The sequence below is a fragment of the Polypterus senegalus genome, chromosome 4 (assembly GCF_016835505.1).
Source record: "Polypterus senegalus isolate Bchr_013 chromosome 4, ASM1683550v1, whole genome shotgun sequence".
NCBI lineage: Eukaryota > Metazoa > Chordata > Cladistia > Polypteriformes > Polypteridae > Polypterus > Polypterus senegalus.
In genome coordinates, this window is record NC_053157.1 from 26,579,662 (window position 1) to 26,595,444 (window position 15,783).

General features: G+C 38.3%; 1 long non-coding RNA gene across 1 annotated transcript in view; it reads right to left on the reverse strand.

Annotated features, from left to right (window-relative positions):
- LOC120527207 overlaps positions 1 to 14,898 on the reverse strand; it is a 79,856-nt gene extending 64,958 nt beyond the window's left edge. Inside the window, exons 1-2 of the long non-coding RNA XR_005633288.1 lie at positions 14,834 to 14,898; positions 3,888 to 3,966 (exon numbers count right to left, since the gene is read on the reverse strand). This is a non-coding gene — a long non-coding RNA (uncharacterized LOC120527207). The remainder of the gene's footprint in view (positions 1 to 3,887; positions 3,967 to 14,833) is intronic.
- Positions 14,899 to 15,783: the final 885 nt, after the last annotated feature.

Genomic DNA, 15,783 nt, shown 5'->3' on the forward strand with positions numbered 1-15,783 from the left:
TTTAACAGGGATGCAGTCATCCAGCTCCTTGGCTTTCAAAGTAAGTGAGAAGAAGCAAAGAGAGGAGACAATAGCAATTTAAGAAAGAAGAGAAGTTCAGGGATTCTCTCCGGACACCCTCTCTGGGATTCTTTCTGAGAGGAGGAGATATACAAAGGACACCTTCTGAACTCTGGTATCTGAAACCTAGTTATGTGTCACTCTTCCTTCAACAGCCAAATCCAACAAACTCTTCTCTTTGTAATAATGAATCTGAGACCTAGTCTGTTAAGCCAAAGCTATGTGCCAACTGTCTGAAGAGCCTGACAACATATTACGTCAGGAAGTGACACAAGCATCTAACGCATTCATGGGCCAAAATGAGTAAGGCCTGTTCCCTATGAAGTGGCAAAAGACAGCAGAAGGAAAGTTGAGGAAGCAGAAGCACAGCACTGGCAAGAATCAGGCAGCAAAGAGAAAGAGTACACTCCAACGCACCATGAATCCTCCATTTGAACCTGCAGCAACAACTCCACACAACACTGGACATCCACCATGAAGACCTAGCATTGTAAAACTGTGCCAAAATGAAGCAGAACTCTAAATGACCAGTAAGCAGTCAGCCTATATGTTATATTTTTGTCTGTTTGCTGTGTCTCCATCCAGAGCCGCTACCAGAGGGAAGCAACCATGACACCTGTCAGGGGCCCCGAGCAGTGGGAGGCTCTCTTGTGCAAAGCTAAAACTGCGGCAAATGAAATGGAAATCCCAAGACGTCTTATTGAGTCTGACGGATCTGACGCAGAAGCAGATGATCAGGGATCCCAAGATCCAGATATAAAATTCAGAAGAGGTACATTTCATGTTATGATGGATTCCTTAATTTCAGAATTGTCCAGGCATTTTGAAAGCCTGAACAACATATGTCTCCTTTTTCGTCCAATTTTAAACTTTAGGAGCATGAGGACGGTGGAGATCTCAGCCTCTTGTGCAAATTTAGATGCAAAATATTCAACGGATCTGTCACATCATTTGAAAGATGAGGTGATTCACATCAAGAACATGTATGACACAAATGTTAAGGTCTGAAGGTGGGAACTGTGATCGTTGATATATCCTGAGAAACATATACAGAAATAAAGACGTTGCAAAAAGATACGTTGACTCTGTTAGTAATTTTAATTCAGAGCTACCAGACCCACCACGCATCATAAGACATGATATGCAATACGATATTATATAAATTTAATTACGGTTGCGCGATATTTCAATGTGATTGAATCAGCTTGGGGAGGCAAAATTATTGTAGTACAGAGCCAGGGTGCCCAGGTGCTCAGCCATAATTGTCAGGGGCCCAAGATTTTCTGGACGTGGGGCTGCTCCATCTTGTCTTATATGTCAATATATATATGCAGTTATTATATTTCTATAATCATTGTGTTTAATAATAAATTAATAATAACTAAACTAAGAAAGTTAAAGTAAATAAATTTAGAGCCTTCCCAAACTACTTGATTAATTAAAAAAGCAAAACTGATAATTAATTGACCCACCTAAAAATTATTTTTCAGGTCCCACATTATTATGGCAAGCTCCTGGGTGGGCATCTTGTTGGATAATCATCGTAAACACACTACAGTACATTTTCCCTTCATGCTGTCAAGGAAAAAATACAGATTAAACCAAAATAAACTAGGCGGAGAAGCACTTATAGCTTGGCCACTTCTAGAATGATTATGACCTTGCAGTTGTCAGGTTTGTATATTTGAAGATCATGCACCCATTAATAAATTGTTTGTGCACTTCCAGCGATTTATGACTTTTAAACTCTCCCATAATATATGCACTGAGTCCAACAGACTCCCATTCTTTATTATGTGTAACTTGTTTAATTAGCATCCTTATTGAGTTTATCCTGGTTTGATCCCTTTTCCTTTTCCCTTCCTTTGTCCATTTCCTTTTGCTTTCATAAAACTGTTGAAGTTTCTCACAGTATGTCACTGCTTACTGGTATTCCTTATTCTAAACAAACCAGTATACTCTTCTAAAGATGGCATACATGTCCCAAAATGCAATACAATGTGATGTATTACTTGTTCTCTACAGCACCATAGGGACTATTTGAAAATGTCATCCATATCCAGTGCAAAATAACAACAAAACCAACAATGCAAGTTCAGCCAAAAATCTCATTTTTACGTATTCCGCCAAATACTGAATGTCTTTCTACAAACGAACACAAGGAATTTCACAAACATTTATTTACATTTAAATTTATTTGCTTAGAAGACACTTTTGTACAAAGTAACTTGTCCAGAGTGTCTAAGAGAAAAGAGGTCAACATAATCAAGTAAAATCAGCCTGGTGGCCTGTTTGGGAATAAGTGTTACAGGACAAGGTCACTAAACTGACTACCACAAGTGAAGAGCTCAAAAAAAATATAAGTGGCTTATAATTTCCGAATTTAGAAAACCTAACAGCTTTCACTTTGACAGAAATTCACCAAACAGTTCTTGAAGACATTGAGGGAGTCAGAGTTTTGAATAGACGTGGGCAACACATTCCACTAGCTAAGAGCTACACATGGAAAGAGTCTGGACTGAGATTTGAAACCATCACCAGATGCCATTCATCAGCAGATCAGTTGGTCAAGAAGGAGAATAAAACCTTACAAGTGCCTCATTATATAGGTGAGGACCCACTGACTGTTCTGTAGGTCAAGAATAAAGAATTTGAACTTCATATGTGCCACTTCAGGAAGACAGTGTAGTGATATGAAGAGAGAAGTGAAATGTGCCTGCCTTGGCTAGTTGAACACCAGACATGCCATTGCATACTGAATCACCTGCAGCTGCTTTGTTACACATGCCGGTACTTCTCCCAGCATAAAGTTGCAGCAGTCCAGCCATGACAAGACCATATCCTGCACCAAGAGGTATGCTGCATATTTAGATATAGCATGATCTTGTGGATATTGTACAGCGTAAATTGCAAGACCGAAAGACAATAGCAACATAGTCCTTGAAAGACAACTAGTCATCAATCACTACCCTAAGGTTCCATGCTGACTTGTTAGGTGCTAGTGATAATGAACCAAGCTGAAAAGAGATGGAGTGCTGAATAGACAAACGAGAAGAGACCCTTCAGTCTATCAAGCTTGTTTGTTGAGCTAACATCTAAGCGGTTTTAGTATCTGATCCATATTCTTCTTAAAGGTTCTCAAGGCTTCTGGCTCAACTACTTGTCTTGGTAGTTTGTTCCAGATTCCCATAACTCTTTGAGTAAAGAATTGCTTCCTGGTTTCGGTCTTAAATGCACTTCCTATATATATTCGACTAGCATCCTTGTGTATGTGGTTCAGAAAGAATTTTTAAATGAATATATTTGGTTGTATTCCTGTCCTGGTCATTTGTTCATAATACTGGCAAGCAGAGGGAAATATATTAAAAGTCAAAATTATATATATATATCATGGTGTTCTTTAGGAACATTATTTATTGGAACACTATCAATATTTACTGGGCACCGAAGAGCCTAAACCTCAACATGCCTGAAGAAGTATAGGACCCCATGGACTGGGAAAATTATGCTTTAGTAGTCATCCAAAGTAAACTGCCACATAAAAATGCTAACTTGTTTTAAAACAGAAAACATCTTTGTTCTTTTTTATCATATAAATTTTTACTTGATTTTGATTTAATGTTATATAGAGTTTTTGCAAATAAAACCAGCACTTACTACCTTAACAATTAGTTTTAAAAATACATTTCTTAGGCTGCAGTATATACCAGCACAGTCGCCAAAGAATATGAGTAGGGAATCCCACTTGACTTAATTATGTATTCAATCAGACAGACAGACAAGAAACAATTTTATATATGATAAAACAAATGAGCAGTCAGCCTTACCTGAGACACTGTGTTGTCTGCTTCAAAACAAAACTGGCCATCCTGCATGCTTTGCAGAGACTTTTGGACCTTATTGACCCTAATGGAAAAAGAGGCCTGTCAATACTAATAAATCATTAAAAAAATCAGAAAACAACTGTTAATAAATTAAAAAATCATACCAAGAAGCCGATTTCCACAATTATGATGTACTATATTATTACCAAGGGTTGACTCCTACCTTACATCAAGTGCTGTTTGAATGGATAAGCAGGTTAGAAAATGGATAGTTGGACAGACGAATGGAATTTATTTTTGGAATCTTTAGAGGAATAAGAATGGTATTTAGGGTTACCCCAAACACCATAAGATTTAGCATGGAAAATTAACAATTAAGTGAGTGCCTGTGTGTTTCTGTTATAGCCCTGAGGAATATCAGAGATTGTCACATTCAGTTTCGAGCATAGGTGCTTATTCATGTGTTTCAGAATATACATCCATCTTAATGAACTGAAGCTGATGAAAATGTCTTGTGAATCAAAGTTTTATTTTATGTTTTGCATCTGTATCAAGTATTTACTGTAAAGATTAAATTAAACACTTTGTGAGTTTAGAGTTGATAGTTACGCTGTACCTTTGCTACTGTACATATTTACATTAAATACTGTAATAATCAAACATGCATAGTGTAGTTCTGAATTATTCAAATGCCAAAGAACCCAATTTCATTCTTGCTTTTATTTTATTATAAAGTGTGACAATTATCGGTACGATTTGTGTAAATCTGGCTATGGCAGCACAACTCGCATTTCCTAATACACGATTAATGGTGTTATTAACATTGTGTTTTTATTTTCTACTTTTTTTGTTTTTTTTCTGTTCTATAATTTTCCTTGCTTTTTGTTTCTTGTAATTGTTCTCTGATCGCTTTTCCCAGAATGAGCAGGGCTATTAAATTCACATTTTGCCACAGCTTGAGCACTGCTGTTAAGGATAACATCTGAACTGAGGATTTTTATGAGAAGAGAGAAAAGGAGAAAAAACTAAAGATGATCCTGAAAATGGAAGAAAGAAAACATAGTCTGGGACAAGGCAAAGTCAAAACCAAGAACTCAAGTGTGAAAACAAGCACGAAGATCCACAACAAAGGAAGGTCAAAACCTAAACAAAACCTTCTGCTAACCTCTTTAAATCTGATTATTATTAATAAATAATTTTGTAACAAGAATATCCACTGCAGAATACAGGACATGTCAATCACTGCCATATTTATACCAGACTAGCAAAATACCCGCGCTTCGCAGCGGCGAAGTACTGCATTAAAATTTTTATTAAACCGAGGGAAAATATGCCAATTAATTATTTGTTAAGGATCTCTTTGTATACCATGTTGTCAGTTCGGCCCTCCGGTTGTAACATGACCAAGCTGTGTGCTGAGCTTACTCTTTAATCGGTTTGAGTTTCATGGTTTGTTTCAATTACGACAGTATTTGCAGGATTTGTTGTGTTGAAGTGACATTCGGCATCTGTCAAGCGTTGTAAGCACACAACCGGTTTCATCGATAAAATCACATCCAGCTTTTGAGAGTTTAAACATTCATAAACATCAAAGTGTCCACTACTGAAATCGTCACTTGTGAATCTAAGATGTTTAAGAGGCATTGGCGGTTGTCGAAAGGTGTAAAATATTTGACCATTTCGGTACACTTGAAAGCGACAACCAAGCAATTCAGCGAAAGCCATTAACTCACATGCAGAACCATAGGTGAAGGGCTTAAGAAATTCACTCTTCTAGTGCTCCTGTGTAGTACAATTATCTCCTGTACCGTCATCAGTCCACACCTTGAACCTGTCCCAGTCATTCAATACATAAGACACAATGTTCTTTCGAATATCAAGAGTGAGCCTGATATGGCCGTGCAATATGTAACAAAGAGAATGGAAAAGGTAGGTGCTATCTCCGGGCATGGAAACCACTCAGTAAGTGACAGTTCTTTAATCGATAGTGATCACCTCGATAGACATGGTAATGGGGGTTGGAATGATAAAGGAAATGGGTACCTGAGAAATGTAAAGCAAGTTTAAAATACCTATACAATAACTATAATTGTAATAAACAAACAATAAAACAGCGGAGAAGCCGTGGATTAAATAAAAAGGCTGTAGTTATCAGTAGGGAGACGTGAATCCCGTGGTGAAGCAAGGAAGGGAATGTAGAGACCAAAGCGACGGACAGTCTTATATAGGCAGGCAGCCAACAACGTGGGAGGCGTTGGGATGGGGGACACAACGCCACCTCACACGGTGGTCGAGATGCAGGCTATGGATGTATATATGTATGTAAGTAGGATTCAGTTAGCGTTGGGAACCCGTGTACCAAATTTCTTGAAGATGGGCCCATAAGTAGCAAAGACTGTTGAAATGTTCAATATGGCGGCCAACAGTGGCATCATACCACTGAAATAAGTACGTACATTGGTTTCGGTTAGTGCAGGGAAGCCACCTACCGAATTTTGTGAAGATGGGGCCGTAAATAAGAAAGTTCAACATGGCGGACGTTGTTGACCGTTATGCGTAGAATTTCGAAATGAAACCTGCTAAACTTTTGTAAGTAAGCTGTAAGGAATGAGCCTGCCAAATTTCAGTCTTCTACCTACACGGGAAGTTTGAGAATTAGTGACGTTGGAAAGTTCAATATGGCGACTGACAGTGGTGTCATACCAACGAAATAAGTACGTACATCGGTTTCCGTTAAAAGTTCTATATGGCAGCAGACAGTGGCGTCATACCACCGAAATAAGTATGTACATTGGTTTTGGTTAGCGCAGGGAAGCCGCCTACCAAATTTCGTGAAGATGGGGCCATAAATAAGAAAGTTCAATATGGCGGACGTTGTTGACCGTTATGACCGTTATGCGTAGAATTTCGAAATGAAACCTGCTTAACTTTTGTAAGTAAGCTGTAAGGAATGGGCCTGCCAAATTTCAGCCTTTTAACTACACAGGAAGTTGGAGAATTAGTGACGTTTGGAAAATTCAATATGGCGGCCGACAGTGGCGTCATACCACCGAAATAAGTGCGTACATCGGTTTTGGTTAGTGCAGGGAAGCCGCCTACCAAATTTTGTGAAGATGGGGTCAGTCTTCTACCTACACGGGAAGTTGGAAAATTGGTGACGTTGGAAAGTTCAATATGGCGGCCGACAGTGGCGTCATACCATCGAAATAAGTAAGTACATCGGATTCAGTTAGCGCAGGGAAGCCGCCAACCAAATTTCGTGAAGATGGGGCCATAAATAAGAAAGTTCAAAATGGCGGACGTTGTCGTTATCGACCATTATGACCGTTACGTGTAGAATTTCGAAATGACTTTTGTAAGTAAGCTGTAAGGAATAACCCTGCCAAATTTCAGCCTTCTACCCACACGGGAACTTGGAGAATTAGTGATGAGTCAGTGAGTCAGTCAGTCAGTAAGTCAGTGAGTCAGTGAGTCAGTCAGTCAGTGAGGGCTTTGCCTTTTATTAGTATAGATAATATATTGACGTCATATTCTGCGAACAACACGATTGTGTGGGAACTTCTGTTTGCAGTACGCAAAAAAAAGACATTTGCAAAACTTCAATTAATTATTGATTTAAATAATCTTAAAATAAATCAGAGTATTAATGTTAATTTATTTTAGTCTATTTTTGCTTTGTGCCCTCCCCCACCATAACCTATTGTCTATGGAGGAGGAGCAAAGGCTTTAGATTCGTCAAAAATGTCGATGCCCTGATACAAAAAACATCGATATCTCCATGGGGGTCACAGTTTCTGGAGGACGATCTACAGTAGATCTAAAATGGCTGGATGGAAAAATACCAAGCTCGAAAACCTGTTATGAAATGAGACGATGTACTGATTAGTTTTTGAGCCAAATTGTTCAAGAGAAAGAGGCACAGATACTGTAATTCTTCAATTTATTAGGAATTGTTCTCATCAATTGCTATTGCAATTGCCTATTCTATTATCAGAAAGATCAGCATCACAGCAGTAAATACTGAAATGTTATACAGTAGAATAGCTTGGATAACTTGGTTCAGAGGGCGTAAAACCTACTGATGCTCACGTGCAAATTTTTTTTTTAATCATGACGATTCAATTTCAGTTATTATCTTGTCATTTTGGTTTGTAATTTAAATGTTAATTTTCTTTTAAGCCTTAGTTTTCATTATTTATGTTACATTGCTTTTCAGGTCACATGACCTCGGTCATCTTTCTGATGAAATAAGAACCTATAAATATGGTGATGATCACACTATGCGTGATCCCTCAGTGGATGTAAAAACCTTTTGATCTTCATAGTGATAGCTTTCTTTCCATGTAGTCCCTAGCAGTATGATTTTGTGATCTGTTTACGACCGTCTGCTGTATCGATCTAGCAGGTGCACTTTATTGTGTGATGCTTCATATTGTACTTGGCTTTACTTTAGAATAGCTGTGCATGTACCATCAGTTTGTGAGGGCGATGATGTGCCGAGTACATGATATTGTGTTTTACTCTCTCCATCTTCATGTGTTGTTCTTAATTCCAGACTCTTCTTTTCATACCAGTTAGTCCTTGCTTCATCTCACCTCCCATTGAAGTATGTTTCCTTTTATTTTAAATGTTTTGGTTGTTTTTCCAGTATTTATAATTTCATGGTATTTCTAGTTTTGAGTTGGTTTTGTCTTTTTTGAAACTTATGCGATTTTATCATTTTTGTTAATATTGTATTGTTTAATTATTCAGTGTTTATTTAGTTTATGTAATGTTGCAATGCTGCTTGTATTCTGTGGATGTAATCCCAAGATGATGTCACTGCTGATGGCCTTTATATTCAGGCTGAGAATTAAGGGTCCTCACTGTGTCATAGAGTGTTGTATGTAATATTCTATGTAAGTATTGTTTAGATTTTTTCTGGTTTTTGGATTTTTCTTTCCATCTTTGTGGTTACTGATTTCTAGATTATGGATTAGATTTTGTAACTTTGCTTTGTCTTTTTATACAAACCTTTCTTGTCCTGTTTTTTGCTATTTTCCTTACCTTGCTATTTTGTACCTCCTTTTTGATTATTTATTAACACTTTAAAATACAAAAGAACTTTGTTTTGTTCTTGTCCTTTAGCCAGAGGTATTAAATCTCATCCAGTTTTCCTCCTTTGGCTGATATTTAATTTCATGCTTTGTGTCTCTCTTGTTCATTTTTTATTCTTTTACTTATGTTGATTATGTACATCATTCTTTATTTTTTTCTATTTATATCAGTTTCCTTTGCTATGTTCCATTTTTTTTGTGAGTCGTCCCCGAAGAGGTGGGTGACCTGCCAATCCCCTGGTGGATCATTATGAACATGTTAGGGAGTTGGTGATTTTATTTGTGTTTGTTTGATTTATTGGATTCCTGGATTTTTTTAACCTTATTGCTCTGTTTTTGATTACACTTCTGGATTACTGTGTTAAGACTTGTTGGCATTGGATTGCCTTTACTTCTTGTTCTCCACAGAGCTTTATTGTTATTGACAAGAATTTTGAGAATAAACTTATTATTTTATAAAGATTTGGTGCTTGCCCTTATTACTAGCCAAGGTTTGACTGTCATATCCTCATCTAGTGGGAAGTTTTGAAGAATGTTTGGAGCATTTTGGGATTTATGTGCTTTGGGACTCCTAGGATCACAACAAGATGTTTACAGTTATCATTTCTGTTGAAGAACACTTTGATTATTTTCCCAGGTTTGAACTTTAAAAGTCTGAGACCTATCTGGGCCTGTGCTGACCTTGCAGCCTGCCTTTTGAGTTTGGAGTCAGGTGTCTAGTGAAGTATGCATCTAAGTCAGACCAATGAAGTCCTCGTCTAGGTTGTTGCTTATTTTAAGGCCTGTGCTCCCATTTTGAAGTTTTGATATTGCTGAACCACAACACCACCCAACTCTGGACTCAAAGGGACTTTGCTGTGAGGTGAATTTACAGCATCTTCTAAGGTCCTTGTCAACAAGTCTATATAGGACTCTTATGTTATATCCACGTGTTGCTACTATACAACTAGGTCTGTCCTCTTAGTAAAACCAGTCCCTGCTCTCCCACCCTAGGACAGTCAACTTTCTTGTATCAACACAGAGGACTATTTCCAGCCAAGCAGAGTCTTGCTCTCTTTCTTTAAGAAGACCCATGTTTCTCTAGCATCTATTGAGCTGGTAGAATACTGCACAGTTCTATCCAGGGAATATTGTCTCCTCTGTCTCCTGGATGCCCCTGTATATAACAGTATTGACAGGGCTTACTGAAAGACTGCATTAACCCAAAGGGCTATAGCGGCTGCAGACCCTGGTTGTAGCGGCTAGGGGGGATCCCACTGAGCATGATTGCAAATGTAACAATATTATTATTATTGTTACTTTCAAATGCAATTCTTAAACTAAAATTATCTGGAAAAGAAAGTCTAATTGAAATATGTTTTTTCCATTTTTAATAGTCCTCTACCCTTTAAATGTACACCTACAAACTGTAAGTTAGCGAAACAGAGCCTACTTCAACATTACTAATTTTAACTGCATAGTATATTGAACCTATAAAATACACACAAGCTTAACATAGAAAATCAAACAAAAGTAGACAAATTATTGAAAAAGATGTTGAAGCTAATATGCTTTATAATAAGGAGATCTGAAAGAAAACTGTAAAATGTATCAGCCCACAAACCATTCAGGCTGATGCCATCACGGTCAGTGTCCACATCCACAAACACATAGTAAAATAATGAAATTGTAAAGATTGCCATGAACAGATAATGATATTATAAAGTTCAGTAACATTATATGGTCAGAAGACAACATAAGGGAAGAAAACAAACAGCATTCCTGGAGAAAACACTGTAAATCTTTAGTTAGTTCAAGGTTATAACACGGAAAGTCACAAGGAAAGTCAAACAATGCCACATTTCAAACAACCTAGTCCACCTGGCTGCCCACTGCCCCTGTAAATTCTGTAATATTATTTAGGTCCATGCTGGCAAACCTAATAATAATAATAATAATAATAATAATAATAATAATAATAATAATAATAATTAATCCTTTGATCTTTCGATTCTGAAGTTCCTTATATTTCTGGTAACATTTTAGACAGGCAGAAGTAGCAGGTGGGCAATGTAACAGGTGGCAATAAAATCCAATGGCAGTTTACCAAAAAGAGAAACCCAATAAAGCAGCTCACATCCCATTCAACAAAATTCATCCATCCATCCATTACCCAACCCACTATATCCTAATACAGGGTCACGGGGGGGTCTGCTGGAGCCAATCACAGCCATCACAGGGCACAAGGCAGGAACAAACCCCGGGCAGGGTGCCAGCCCACCGCAGGGCACACACACACACACCCACACACCAAGCACACACTAGGGACAATTAGGATCACCATTGCACCTAACCTTCATGTCTTTGGACTGTGGGAGGAAACCGGAGTATCCAGAAGAAACCCATGCAGAGAGAACACAGGGAGAACTTGCAAACTCCATGCAGGGAGGGCCCAGAAAGTGAACCCAGGTCTCTTTACTATAAGGCAGCAATGCTACCATTGCGCCACCGTGCCGCCCATTCTACAAAATCATATGTATATTTTTGGACAGTGTAAATAGACAATGAATGCTGTTCTCTTTGATTTCAAACTTTTAATAGCTCTGGCACCACTTTCCGTGGTCTTGAGTAGTAGCTTGACAATGTAGCAGTGACCCTTCTTCTATTCAGGACAGAAACAGAATAGAGGAGGGTCGTTAAAAGTCAGGTGAAAAGATCTCTATTAAATTATCCCATCAGAGGATCATAGCTTGGGCAGTTCTAACCAGTCTGACAATTTAAGTGGGAGGCCTGAAAAGACTGGCAGGAGACCAGTTCCCTGCACAAGGAGGCAGAGCAGAGTCAATGATTGATAGGAGAGAGAGACAAAGTTTCCCCTAAATGGAATGAGCTGCCTTGGAAAAACTTGGCTTTAAGAGCGACTGAGTGCTCTGTAGCACAGGGTCAGTGGAGCAGCTCGATGGAATTATGCTCTGGGGTATCTTTATCCAAAAATTGTCACCCCTGGTACTGGAAGTAATTCAAGGACTTGGCCTAGTACTGACCCTAGAAGGGGTTAAATGTGTCTGCAAACATTTAGCAGTCGGAGTAACAGAGAGAAGAGCAGTGAGATTGAGAGAGATAAAGAGAGAAATGGGAAGCGAGGAGGAGGAGGACTACTTTAGAGTGATACTTACGAAGTGAGCAAGTAGCACGCAGTGATTCAATGCCTATGACTGACTGGCTGCAGAAGCTTTGATTGTTTTTGTACGTTCATTTGTACTTTGAGTTCTTTTTATGTAATTTTGACCTTGTGTGGGTTTTATATTCTAAAATACACACACCCATTTTTATATAGGTAGTGTCCTTGGCATTATTCCAGGTGCTGAGAGATGCCAAGAGGGCACTCCTAGTTTCAATTAAAATAAAGTTTGATGTGTTCTGAGTCAGAACCTCAAAAAACTATGCCTTCCTCTTTTCATTTCCTCACTGCATAAAATTTCCTAATGAATTCTTATAATCTTTAATAAAATGTATAATCAAAAAATCTGACTTCACCCAGATAGCTTAATATTCTACACTGCTAATGATGGCTCCTCCACAAACACGTTTGCATTTGTGCATTTTTAGTGCAGTTTCTCAAAAACTATAATATAAAAATATAGCTCATATTTACATACAGGCCACAAAAATGCAGAAAACTAGCACGTGCTGCTTCTTATGACAGCATTGGCTTGTGCATATCTCACACAGAATGTGCTCTTCAGCCCTCTATCAGGTCACTGGTTATGCCCTCTCTCTGGCTACCAGTGACCACCTTTAAATCCGAAACCCTGACATTCTTGACTCTATGTACCTCCAGAGCAGCACATTCCTCAGGCAGACCTTCTGCTTCGCCTTTCATGGCATCAGTATAGAAATTCAGGAAGCATGAAGCATACCAATTCTCAGCCCCAGACCTGCGATGTTGAAAAGACTTCTCATTAAAAATATTAGGAACAATTTACAATAATGGTTACATAGTTTCACTGTTAGTCAGATACTACCATATAACAAGACTTTAATAAACTCTTTCTTTTGTCCCAATAATACTGTCATGATATGAAGGTAGAACAATAATGAGAAGAGGAAGTGAGGGCTCCAGAAGGCTTCACCCCAACAGGCTTAATCCTTAATCTGTTTTCTATGTACCATGCAATACATATGTCTCTGTTTTATGCCATTTGATATAGGATTTATTGAAGCAGAGATGATGTTTGTGATGTGCCATCTACTGGAATGAAAAATGCAATGCATTTTATTACTAAAAATGTTTGTTTTGCACCATCTGTTGGAATAACAAATGACATGCATTTTATTATTGAAATTGTTTGTGATGTGCCTTCATTTGGAATGACAGAGAAATAGCAACTGGATGGACACAGAGACACACAGACAAGCATCCTTTTATTAAAGTAAATATCAGCTGGATAAGATGGTTAGAAAAAGGATGCATGGATGGATGGATGATGGATGGATATCATCTTTTAGTGCACTGGGCTTGCATTCAATAGAATGTCTGACACCATGGATGGTCACACTCACTTAAACTCTTATCTCCAGTCTGTTTGTATATGAGGCTAATACTGCGAAGAAAAAGTAAATACCAGTTGAAGTGTTTTTTTTAAGGAATTTAGATGTACAAGAATGGTTTCCTGTGTCAAGGTATGGCCTCTAGCACTATAAATGCAAACTGTGGTTTGAGTCAGTGAGGAAATCATGGCTAAGACATGGCTTTGAAAAATGAACAACAAAAATGAGAGGCAGCTGTTTAGCCTCTTGCTGTCTGAACTCAAAATAATCAGTGAGCTTAGTCGATAGAGAAGACCTTAAATTCCAAGAAGTGTGTTATGCAAATCACATGGTGGTGCAGGGATAGCGTATACAGTATTTAGAATGAAGCTATCTGACCTGGATACATTCCAAAATTGAAAGAAACACATATACATGTAAAAAGTCTTGGTTGTTGATTTTTCATAAATTTGCAGTTCTTTCTGAAAATATGTTTTCAGTTTGTCATTATGAGTGTAGATTGATGAGCAAAAATGGCAAATGTACATTTTAAAATGAAATCTACAACAAAATAAAGCGAAGGGGTCTGAATACTTTCTGCTTCCAATCGACTGCATAGTCTTCTTTCATTCTCTGATCATGAACATTTGTTGTTCTTGTATATTGTGCTATTTAACACTAGGCTTCTCCTAGTACCTACTAGTTTTTTTCTGTGGTCCTCTGACCCCAGGTAGGTGAGACTGAACAATGGTTCAAGATCAGGCATCACTTGCCCCTTAAGCCCCCCTCTGGTCCTTTATAAAGTGTCTCTATATACATTTATAGTTTGTCCATCTGACCATTTACATAATAACCCAACTATCCAAGTCAGGTTTCAAGACAGAAATCAGCTCTGGACAGGGCGTAAATCCACTGCAGGACTCATTCATGTGCATGCACACACTCATTGTCACACAGGGCCAATTTAGAATCCCCAGTTAACCAAGTCTTTGGCACAAGGCAGGAAGTCCAGGTACCCAAAGAGAGAAAACAGACCAAATATTTAAACTGTACATAGACAGAATGGGGGATAATTGAAGGTAGGACTATGTACACTATACTGTATATCTGCTGTCTGATCTTAACAAAAACTTGCAGCCTAAGGTAATATGGTGAGTATTTATATCAACAAGTGATCACAAAAGGATTTCTATAGCAACAAGAGATCAGTCTTACATCACACAAACTGCATGAAGTGAACAAATATCATACACTCATAAGAACAAAATATACATAACATGATATAACAAAACATTCTCAAGCCCGTCTGTAGAAAATGTAAATGTTTGCAAAAACATCCATTACCTGCCTACACTGGATAAGATCCATGAGATCCTGTGAGTGTGAGTAAGCAATTCTTTGTCTGCGTCAGTTTGTATCCTGAAGGCAAAAGGAGTTGCCAATTACAGTACAGGTGGCAAGGACAGAACAAAAAAAAGCAACAAAAAACACGCTTGTAGTATTTGGCAGATTCATTAATTCTCTCTCTGCAACAACAAGCTAAATTAGCTGAGGAATTTGAAGCATGGGTACAATTTGTATGTGACCAAGCCTGAGCCGTGTGTCATCTCAAGGTCATATGCAGAATGCATATAGGCCAGGAGGATCTTAGTTGATTATAATAGAAATGATGCTTCATTAATCATCCCAGAGCCATGTGTCTGTTCGGAGCATGAAGGTGAATGAATTATGTAGGCTCTCACCAAGGACATGTCACTGGAGTACAAGCTGTATAAGATGAAAAATATCACAGGCTGCAAATGTCAGGTGGCTGTTCAGCCATGCACTATGTTACACCAGAAACGTGGTGTTGACCATATTGCAGGGAGCCTCCAGAGGGTTTTTTTGGGTTTGACCAAAACAGAACAGCAAACTTTGCTCTAAAATGAAGAACACCCTAACACTGGTCTCAGTGTTTAAATCAGCTGATCACAGACCTGTTAGAGATACTTGTGAGGCTGAACATATTACTAATCCATCAATTCTTGCACCTGTTTACACTGTTTTGGGTGGCGAGCAGATGGAGTCTAGTCCAGAAGCGCTGGGCACAAAGCCAGAATCAACCCAGGATGGGGTGCCAGAGATTATTCTCAGGCCACACTCACTGATATCAGGCCACTTTAGATAGATAGATGATAGATAGATAGATAGATAGATAGATAGATAGATAGATAGATAGATAGATAGATAGATAGATAGATAGATAGATAGATAGATAGATAGATAGATACTTTATTAATCCCAAGGGGAAATTC